Below are 6755 nucleotides of genomic sequence, written 5' to 3'. Positions count from 1 at the left end.
TTGGAGGCATACTTAACAACAGTAGTAGGACACTATAAATCAAGGAATTAACCCAATCCAATGGTCTAATTAAAAAGCCCCAATTTGAGCTATCAAGTTCAAGTGATAAACATCATGGCATGAGTTGGAATTGATTGCATTGATGAGGAATAACATGCAATAGCTAGAGGAACTAATAGAAATTCAATTGGAATCATATGGCAATGTTAAACATGAACATAATACACTCTATAGCTCAGTTTGATATCAAATGGTATGATGTTAATAGGTAAATCATGGAATACATATGCTAGGCATGAGATATAAGCATTAGCATCAATGAATGGCTAAGGGAATCATGGATTGAGCATGAGTAGGCACTTGGAGTGGTGGTTGCAAGGTTGCAGCACCATTCCAAATGTCCCATCAGCAAGATGACAATAGAAAAGAGTAGGAAATGGTAGGGTAGAGAGTGGAATGAAGAGTCATACCTTAGTGTGGAAGATGAAGGCAAGAATCAATGATAAACTAAGTGTCTTTGATGAGATACCCTTCACACTAACCAAGGAGCTGCTTTGGGAAGCTCTCCCCACGTTCCCAGGTGAGAAAAATGATTGCAAAAGGCTCAAGGCTCGAGGTCATATTAAATAGAAAAGGAATATTCCATGGAATCATTAACTTGGCAGACTGGGACATTTTGGTCGATGGTCCTTGGTCGATGGTATCGACCAAAATGATCGACCAAAATGTTTTCAGCAGAAAACTCAGGTTTAGAACAGCAACTTCAAGTAGGGATTTGAAAGGGTATACAAGGTCAAATTGAGTGAGGTTTTCTTCCACAATTCAATCAAGAAGTCTAGTTTCGGGGAATACCTTCGGATTGTGCACAGGAGGTCATTTGGTACATCAACCATATTAATCTTCTCCGATGCGCAGACTTTCCTTAAACACTGACAATGCATTTAAGCAAGGGGTATCATTGTCAATGTCCATGGGCTCGGTCTCCAAATCATGATCATCAATCAGGATGGTCCATAAATCTCTTCTTCCACCGCTTCGGGTCCTCGGACCTGAATACAACAGTGGATCCGGGTCAGGGTCAAGGTTAGAATAGGGCTGGATATTACAGGGAATCCTAGCCAAACACTGCTAGACAAATCCTAGGTATGATAACCAATAATCCGAGAAAGCGTCAAAGGGCACCGTTGGAAATATTCCATACTATTCCCCTTGATGTCCAAGGACAGAAATGTCAAAAGGACATTCCCCAATCCCAAATCATACCTAAACAATCACAATCCCAATTCAGTCATATCATCCACGACAGATATCTCATCAAATAGAAGAATATAATAAGACAAGATCAAATGAATAAGCAACATACATGAATAACTATTCATACATGATCAAGTACATAAAGTAAATAAGGAATAAGATCCTACTGTACTTGTAGCATTCATATCATAATAGAAACTATCATAACAGTAGCAAATCTAAGTAGTTCCCAATTTAGAAACTAAGATTCATGCAATCTATGTAATTATGGTAATAACTGTCCTTACCTTAAATAGATTCGAAGATATTCCGGATGGACAAGAGAATGGATCCAAGGTTAGCACACAAACCCTAGAATAGCATCATACAATCATTAAGAAGCAGTCCTAAAAGAATAAGCATCAAACGAATCGAAATGGACGAAGAAATCCCATTCTGTCACTGCAGGTTGATTGGCTGGGTTGATTGGATCAATCAACCGAGGCAATCTGCCCAGTGAACAGTATGAGTCAAAAATCAGATTTTTGGTCCGAAACCTATTCTACACAATCCGGAATGCTACGAAACTTGGAGGGAATGTCTAACACAGTATTCTAAGACTATCTAGCACATGTTAGACATCAAACAGCGATAAAAACCAATACTTAATAATTTAGAATCATGCTTTCTAATTTGGTAGAAAACATAGTTTTTCATTAAAAATATGCTATGAACGAAAGAGATGAACTAGAGATGATGAGATCTCATTCTAGTATATGAATACAGTAAATCAAGTATACGAAAAATCATGGAGAAGCATCTATAATGCTAGAAGAAATCAAAATAAGAATATGATCATAGTTTTAAGAAGAAATCATAAGAATCATGTTGAGAATGAATATGAAGATCATTGCATAGAGAATGAAAAGAGATTGCAGAAAATATGATTGCAAAGATGCAACATCTTCTTCATAATCTCAGTTCAGATAAGTGAATGATCATAGTAAGAATGAATCAATAACATAATAGTGTGAATACTAACCTTTGATTGAAGAACAAGAGAGAGAACTTGCAAGTTTGCAAGGTTTGATCTTCTTCAACACTCTTGGAGGCTTGGAGAGGAGTTCCTTTCTTTCTCCAAGTGTTTTTGAGGCTAGGGATACTAAAAACACGAAGTACTATGGTATATATAGCAACATAGACCTAAACAGAAGATTCTGCTCAAATTTTATCTGCTTGGGTTGATTGGATGGGTAGACTAGCCCAGTTGACCCAGGCTGTCAGCAAAGCCTAAATCAAGGATTTGAGGCCTTTCTCTTATCGGAATCAAACAAAACTTTAAACACATAAACTATAACTTACCTAGCATAGGAAAATGGCTTCAAATCATATTTAACCAAGCTCTAAGGTCATCAACCAATCTTCTCTTCATCAAGGTGTAGTCTCTTTTCCAAATCCAACAAGGTTTTCAAGTATGGGGCATCATCGTCAATCTCCATAGGTTTGGAGTCGAACACCATATCTTCTACAGATATGGCCCATAGTTGACTTTCACTTCTACTTCGGGTCTTCAGACCTACAAACATAAGAGTATACGGGATAAGGTTAGGGCCGGGTTTCACAAATCAAGGTAATGGCAGGAACCCTTCGGGAGAGGGAGTTTGAAGAAAAGGCAAATGAATAAGGTCTGCTAGATAGCGTCAAGTTACTAGATGAGGTTCGAGAAAAGGCAGTTGCCCGAACCCAGCAATACCAATGAAGAATAGTGTCTCATTATAATGCTCGAGTATAGCATCGACAATTCAGAGCAGCATATTTGGTTCTAAGGAACACTCTAGCGTCCGACCAGCGCCACCAAAGAAAGCTGGACCCCGCATGGGAAGGGCCATACATGGTTACAAAGCAAGTAGGTTTGGGGCTTATAAATTGAAGCATCTGGCAACTGAACGCGAGCTTGACCAATCATGGAACGCGAAACATTTGAAGAAATATTTTCCTTAGCCGATCCAAGTTTATTCAATGTAAAAGACTGAAAGTTATTTAATGCAAATTCTGGAATTCACTTACCAAATCTTTTGATTGGGGGTAACACAACATAAGGAGAATGATATCTAGAATCAAAAGGCTTCGGATAATGATGAGCACATTTATGTGTGAAATCTTAGGGCATAAAGCATGCATTTTATACACTTGGAGTGGAGTTACCTTGGGTTTTATGTTGTTTTTGCAGATTTTAGGACTTTCAAGATTTAAGCAAATATTTGGAGTTTTGGGCTTGAATCATGCTATTTTACACGTCAAGAAGTCCATTCAAATTCTCAAATGCGAAAATGGGCCTGATCTGGAGCATGCTGGGCTAGAGATGTGTGACTATGGGCCAACTCCGAAATATTGAAGAGATAAAGAAGGCATCTACGACTGAGATTTTAAATCAAATCTACAGAGATATTATTGAGAGAGTCCAAATGGAAAAGAGTCCTTGCATACCTCAATATCTTATCTCATATCTTGGATTTAATTAAAGAAAGAAAAAGAGGAAAAATAATTATATTCAGAAAGAAAGAGAGGAAAAATCCCGTTTTTGAATGCCTCTGTCCAGTTTTGATCAAACCCTTCATCGAACGGTCACCCGATGTCCGATCGTGCTGATTTTTGGAAGAGAGCTTCAAGACTACTTAAACCTCAAATCCAACGGTGGAATTATGCATCTGATCTCTCTAATTCAGAACGATTACTACGTCAAAACCCTAATTTGTTGAGTCAGATAGAAACCCTGAGTTTTATTCAAATTCAGCCGTACTTCATATCTCACGTAAACTCTATAAAAGGAGAGCATACTCCATCAAAAGAGAACATGTTCTAGAGCTTAGTAGAAGCATTCTTTCTTCTCTCTTTAGTTTATTAAGGTTTTCTCTAGTTTTCTTTGCTTGCATTAGTGAGATTTAAATTTCTAGATTCAATGTTTAGGTTTAATCTTTTTATGTAATGCAATTCAAGTTCAAGCTTCTTCAAGTTCAAGTTTCAGTTTTTTTAGATTCGTTTTTCTCTGGGTCTAGCAATTGCAGATTTAAATCATTCTAGATCTAGATCTGGTTGTTAGGGTTGGTTGAGATTCGAATCGTTTGTTCAATTCGCAAGTAAGTAACCTTCTTTATTAATCTTCTCTCCTCCCTCCATTCCCGCTTCTATCTATCCCTCCATATTCTTAATTTAGGATTTACTTTCAGCATTATTTATTGTTCTCCCTTCCCCTGGATCCTTGATCAGAGATGCCTACAGTCGTGCCTCTCTTTGGTTAAGGCTTCCTTTTCTTTTTATTGCTTTGTTTATTGATTTGTTATTTACTTTCTGCCTATTCATTCATTATCTCGGACCACATAACCGGAGCAAGCCTACAGTCGTGCCTCTGCTTCTGGTGACGGGTGGTGTTGCATCTGCATTTTAGCTATTTCCTTTTCTTTTTATTGCTTTATTTATTTCTTTGTTTATTGCTTTGTTTATTGCTTGCATTTTTGTTCGCATTTTTTCTTCCTGTCTTTTATTTATGCATTGATTGTGTTTAATTTATTTTTCGTTTCAATTCGATTGCATTAGACATATAGATTAGGATCGTTTAGTTTAGTTAATTAGTTAACAAAAATTGAATGATTCCACTCTCGCATTACTATTAAGAAGTTCAATTCTAAGTGGCATATCTCCCTGAGATCGACCCGTTAGCTACACGATACCGTGCGCTTGCGGTTACTTTTAAAATTCACAAACAAGTTTTTGGCGCCGTTGCCGGGGAGGTATTAGTCCACTTTGTTTTTCTAATTCTTAGGTGAATCGAAGTGATTTAAAAATAAAAAATTTAAATTCAAAGATATTACTCTTAACTTGAGTAGAAACAAAACGTATAGTAGTCCCCACTCTACTGCAGAATCCCCAGGATTCGATTGTAGGTGGCTCCGAAGACTATACGGATTCCCTTGCTGTCAAACCTATAAGCGCTCAGCTATACGGCAACCTTACAGCTTTGGAATCATTATTTCAATCTTTGTGGTCGGAAATTCATTACTTTCCCTTTGTTTTTGTTATTTTCTTTTCTTTTATTCTTCAGTACTTTATTTTTTTTTTTTTTAAAAAAAATCTCATTCTTTCATAAGAGCCATTAATTGCATCAAGTGGTTAGTGCATGTGTGTCTGGACTCGTGATTCTACAAATAGAATTGTCCGAGTGTCTACCTTGACCATGGAAGGTCTACCTCCACCACCTCCACCTAAGAGTCTTAGGGATAGATTTTATCCTACCCGATCTGCACAACCTTCCTGTATACGTTTAGCTGAAGTGAGGGGTAATAATTTTGAGCTCAAATCTCATTATCTATCTATGTTACCCCAATTTCACGGGCTACCTGATCAAGATGCATATTTGTTCCTTAGGGAGTTTGAGGAGGTTTGTGTCTTTATGAAGGTACAACAACTTACTGATGATGCCGTAAGACTACGGTTTATTACCTTTGCATTAAAGGACCAAGCCAAAAAGTGGCTTTATAGCTTACCTAGGGATAGCATTATCACATGGGAATAATTTACTGTCCTATTCTTGAAGAAATTCTTTCCTTTCTCTAAGACGAACAAAATAAGAAATGATATTCTTCAATTTCGTCAGAAACCCAATGAGTCCTTTGCTAAGGTAATGGAGAGGTTTCAAAGCCTTCTCCAAGAATGCCCTCACCATGGTATAGAATTATGACATTTATGTCAAATAATTTATGAGGGTATCGATTACCAAACAAAGCAACTTTTGGAATCAATGTGCCCCACAAGATTTACATCATTCACTGATGATTCCGAAGCTTGGAATTTTCTTTTAGACCTAGCAGATAGAACTAGAGAATGGGAGTCAACCCAAGAGTCTGAAAGGACCAGTAGGGGATATTTTGTTGATAGCCAAGTTCATAAGGAAGTACAAATAGATAATCTTTTGAAAAAATTAGAGACTTTGGTAGTTAAAGCTGCACCACCACCACCTAGTCAAGCACATTTTATTGACAAATCTATTGCTATGTGTGCATGGTGTCAGTCTCCTACACATGTAATTGAGGAATGTCCTATCTATTCTGGAGACCAACATGAAAATGTCAATGCGATGTTTCCAAACCCGTAAGTAACACGTACAATCCTGGATGGAAGAATCATCCTAACTTTTCATGGTCTCAAGGGCAAAACCAAAATGGATTAAACAATTATTCCACGCAAAATCACTTTGGTGCCCCTCAAAAGCAAAATGCCCAATTTTCTTATAATCCAAATGTCCAATTCCCTCAAGCCCCAAATTTCCAGAATGCCAATTTAGCTAGGCCTGTCAATCCACCTATTGTGCCCTATATGCCTTACATTGCACAAAATCAATCATCACCAGGTTTCAACAGAGGTAACAATCCAGAGTTTTCTCGTCTCTCTTCCTTAGAGAAGAATATGGAAGTACTTTCCAGCACCTTCATGACTTCTATGCCTAATATGGAAAAACAAATTTCCAC

At 37.5% G+C, this 6755-nt stretch overlaps 1 non-coding gene across 1 annotated transcript; it reads right to left on the bottom strand.

Moving 5' to 3' along the window:
- Positions 1-5851: 5851 nt before the first annotated feature.
- On the bottom strand, positions 5852-5958 carry LOC149024211 (small nucleolar RNA R71). The gene has a single exon (XR_016171935.1). It is a non-coding gene; the product is annotated as a small nucleolar RNA R71 (small nucleolar RNA).
- Between the last annotated feature and the right edge of the window lie 797 nt (positions 5959-6755).

Source organism: Hakea prostrata, chromosome 2 (genome assembly GCF_041222555.1).
Source record: "Hakea prostrata isolate BN-2017 chromosome 2, UWA_Hpros_2, whole genome shotgun sequence".
In the NCBI taxonomy this organism is placed as follows: Eukaryota; Viridiplantae; Streptophyta; class Magnoliopsida; order Proteales; family Proteaceae; genus Hakea; species Hakea prostrata.
This window is presented reverse-complemented; position numbering and strand designations above follow the sequence as displayed.